Source organism: Alexandromys fortis, unplaced genomic scaffold (assembly GCF_014885135.2).
Source record: "Alexandromys fortis isolate MF-2015 unplaced genomic scaffold, M_Fortis_MF-2015_v1.1 scaffold_3, whole genome shotgun sequence".
Lineage (NCBI taxonomy): Eukaryota > Metazoa > Chordata > Mammalia > Rodentia > Cricetidae > Alexandromys > Alexandromys fortis.
In genome coordinates this window covers 15,159,304-15,163,757 of record NW_026067909.1, presented here as the reverse complement: position 1 = coordinate 15,163,757, position 4,454 = coordinate 15,159,304, and positions in this window count along the sequence as shown.

The following is a 4,454-nucleotide window of genomic DNA, read 5'->3' as shown; positions in this document are numbered from 1 at the left end:
TCAGCAGGTGCTTCATGGCCCCTCTGCTGGCTCAGCAGGTGACCCCCGTCTCCTGATAACTACCCTGTTGCTGGAAGACCCCTAACCACTAGGACCTGCCACCAATCAGCCCCCAGACTAACCTTTCCTGTAAATGAAGACTGTGCTTCCGTTTTCAGGCTGTCCAGACCCGAATAATCACACCACACAGAAACTATATTAATTATAATACTGTTTGGCCGATGGTGTATTTCTAGCTAGCTCTTACATCTTAAATTAACCCATCTCTGAACACTTCCGCATTGCTGGTGGGAATGCAAGCTGGTACAACCCCTTTGGATGTCAGTGTGGTGATTTCTCAGAAAATTAGGAAACAACCTTCCTCAAGACCCAGTAATACCATTGTTGGGTGTATATACAAAGGATGTTCAACCGTGCCACAAGGACATGTGCTCAACCATGTTCATAGAAGCTTTGTTTGTCATAGCCAGAACCTAGAAACAACCTAAATTCAAAAGAATGGATAAGGAAAAGGTACATTTACACAATGAAGTACTATACAGCAGAAAAAATAATGACAGCTTGAATATTGCAGGAAAATGGATGGAACTAGAAAACATTATTTGGAGTGAGGTAACCCAGACACAGAAAGACAATTATTACATGTACTCACTCATAGGTGGTTTTTAAACATAAAGCAAAGAAAGCCAGCCTACAAACCACAATCCCAGAGAACTTAGACAACAATACAGACACTAAGAGAGACTTACATAGATATAATCTACATGGGAAGTAGAAAGTAGAAAAAGACAAGATCTCCTGGATAAATGGGGAGCATGGGGACCTTGGGGGAGGGTTGAAGGGGGAAGGGGAGAGGCAGGGAGGGGAGCAGAGAAAAATGTAGAGCTCAATAAATATCAACAATGTATAAAAATAAAAAATAAATTTAAAAATAATAATAATAATAAAAAGATCAGCATTCTATAGTCAGTCTGAGGTAAATCCTGATTTTGTTATTTACATCTTTGTGACTTTGGGCAAGCAACCTACCGCAGTATTTTAATTTTTCAACAAAAATGTGATATAACAGAACCTACCTTGTGAAAGTTATTTTTGAAATAGAGTGATTTAGAGGCAGGCAGGATGGCTCCGCAGATAAAGGTACTTGTCACACAAGCCTGCGACCTACTGATCCTTGGAATGTATGTAAAAAGGGAAAGAGAAACTTGACTCCTCGAAGTTGTCCTCTGACTCTTACATGCTATGGAATGTGTACTCCAAACACTTGAGCTTTACACACATACAGAAATAATAAACGAAACTTTTAAATTAAAAAAACCAACCCATTTCTATTTATCTGTGTATCACCACGAGGCTGTGGCCTACTAGTAAGGTTCCAGCAAGGTTCCAGCATCTTTCTCCTTCTGCAGCTACGTGGGCATCTCCTTGACTCTGCCTGCTCTCTCTCTCTCTATCTCTTCCAGCCTGGCTATATTCTGCCCTGCCATAGGCCAAAGCAGATTAACCAATTGGTAAACAAACATTCACAGCATACAGATGGAATTCCACATCACTTTCCTCCTCCAATCAGCCCCAGATTAATCCCTCCTCTCTGGAATTCCCCTAACTCTGCTTAAAAGGAGCTTGTGACCTTCTCTGGGGGTTGCCAGGTATCACCCCAATGCTGGTATTAATAAGGCACTTTTGTTATTGCCTGCATGAGATATGACACCTCCACTATGGCACACAGAGCCATCCTAGGCCTAAAGCAATAGGGCCAAGCAGTTATGGACTAAAATCTCCAAAAATGTAAACCAAATTAGCCTTCTGTCCTTGCAAGTTATTGTTAGGACTTGGACATTAAATGAAGGCTTGCTCCCTGAGGCAGCTGTGTCCAGAGGTGGGACACTGGAGGATTGTGGGATTGTGAGGGATGTAGTTGGAGCACCTCCCCACTGTGTTTGGCAGTTGGGAGGTAGAGGCAGGAGGATGAGAAGTTCATGGTCCTCCTTGGCTGCAGTGGAGGCCGATCTTGGTTGTCAACCTGACCTCAGCTGGACTCAACTAAAACCCAAGCTGCTTGGCACTTGCGTGAGGGGCTTTTCTCAGCTGGACTTTTAGAGGTGGGGAGACCCTCCCTAAATATTGGCCACTCCCAGAAGATGTGGCGCAGATGCCCTTGAAGGATGTGTTTTCTTCCTCTCTTTCTGCTTCCTGTCCGCCGTGAGCTCAGCAACTCCATTCCACCTCACCCTCCCTGCTGTCATGACTCTCACCACAGGACCAGAAACAAGGGAGCCAACTGTGCACCAAAAATAAACCATTGCTAATTCCAGCTCATTCCTCGGGTATTTTGTTACAGCAAGGGAAAGCTGGCTGACGTGGCTGGTTACCTCAACCTTTTGTCACTGACGCAAAGCTGAGTGACACCCCAGGGCTGCTCGTTCAAAGCAAACCCACCCAGCACTTGGTGGCTAAAAATGGTTGAGATGAAACTGATGTGTTTCACCTACAGAGAAAAGATGCCAGGGACACCAGAGTTAGAGCCGGAAAATGGTGGGTGACAGGCCACACCTGATACCAGGTGGGGTCGAATATGCCAAGCAGAGCGCAGACCACATGGTGCCTTCCAGATAGTGCCAAGAATGGTGAGTCACCAAGAAGTGCCACAGCACCGCTCTGGACTTCACGGCAGGTACGCCCTTTTATGTGTCTCCTGCTATTATTGTTGTAGCGTGGAGACCCAAAACTACTCAACGCGACCAAAGTCCGAATTGAGATTCTGTCTGTGGAGCAGGCCGGGGACTGCCTGGAGATTGGTGCTCCATTTTACAGGGAGCTTTTAAAGGTAAAGACACAGAAAAACCACAGCCTGGTTGACAGCTGCAGAAGGAAGTAAAGCGAGCGGTTTAACATTAATCAAAAGGAGTGCCATTGGCAGGGCATTGCGCCCCCAGATTCCAGAGCAGGCTTCAGTGTTTCCCCACGTGATTGCTCACAGCAGGGGGCATAGAAAAGGGGTGGGGCCAGCTTCAGGTTAAATCTAAGATGGCTCTAGCCGAGACAAGATGGAGGAACCTTTACCTTGTTACATTATTGTGCTCAGTGCATTGAGGAGTGTAAAGAAGCAGGTAGGCCATGGTGATTGGCAGCTATAGTTAGAGATCAACAATAGCTAGAACCTTAGGAGCCCTCAAGGAAGTGCAGACACAGGCGGAAGCCCAGGTCCTTCTCTCACCTCTCTTTCCTTCTTACTTTCTGGTTGAACTGGGTCTTATTTTGTGTAGCAGGCTGGCCTCAGACTCCCAGCAATCCTCCTGACTCAACTCCTCAATGCTGGGATGACGGACGAGTGCCACCGTGCCTGTCTTATGTAAACATTTAGAATGGATCATCATGTCAATAGGTTTATTTAATCTAAGCTAAAAAAAAAACTACTGTATTCATGGCCAGGCAGTTTATTTAATCTACGCTAAAAGCTACTGTGTCCGGCAGTTGGGAAGTAGAGGCAGGAGGATGAGAAGTTCATGGTCATCTTTGGCTATAGTGGAGGCCGATCTTGGTTGGCAACCTAACCTCAGCTGGACTCAACTAAAATCCAAGTTGCTTGGCACTTGTGAGGGGCTTTTCTCAGCTGGACCTTTTCCTTTTAGAGGTGGGGAGACCCTCCCTAAATATTGGTCACTCTCAGAAGATGTGGCCGAAATAAAAGGAACGAAGAAGGAAGCTTTTGAATTTTGCCTGCTTGCCCTCACTCTTGCTGCCAAGTTCATCTATCCTGTTGCTCAGGCACTTTTCCCTGTATCAGAACCATCATCTTCAGGACTCTGGCACAGGCTGGAGATCAGCTGCTTTCCAGGAATTCTCTGGACGGTAGCACCAGACTGGGGCTGCTGAGTGTGTGTGTGTGTGTGTATACATTTGTATATTCATGGCCGGTCTGCAGGATCTTGGAGAGAAAGTTCCTTTTTTTTTTTTTTTTTTTTTTTTTTTTTGTCTTCCCCCGAGACAGGGTTTCTCTGTGGCTTTGGAGCCTGTCCTGGAACTAGCTTTGTAGACCAGGCTGGTCTTGAACTCACAGAGATCTGCCCGTCTCTGCCTTCTGAGTGCTCTGATTAAAGGCGTGCGCCACCACTGCCCAGCGAAAGTTCCCTCTTTTAAGAAAGAGATCTGGGAGGGCCAGAAGAGATGCTCATCAAGTAAAAGTCGTGCGGCCAGGCCAGAAAACATGGGTGAAGGTCCCGCGGCCAGGCCAGAGATACAGGACCCTGGAGACTTTCTGGCCAGCAAGTTCAGTCACAACTATGAACTTCAGGTTCAATGAGAAACCTTGCGTCAAAAAATAAGGCAGAGGGATGGAGAGATGGCTTAGCAGTTAAAAACATGCCCTCCTTTCCCAGACGACCCACATTCTGTTCCCAGTACTGACATGGTGGCTCACAACTGTCTACAACTCCAATTCCAGAGGACCTGAC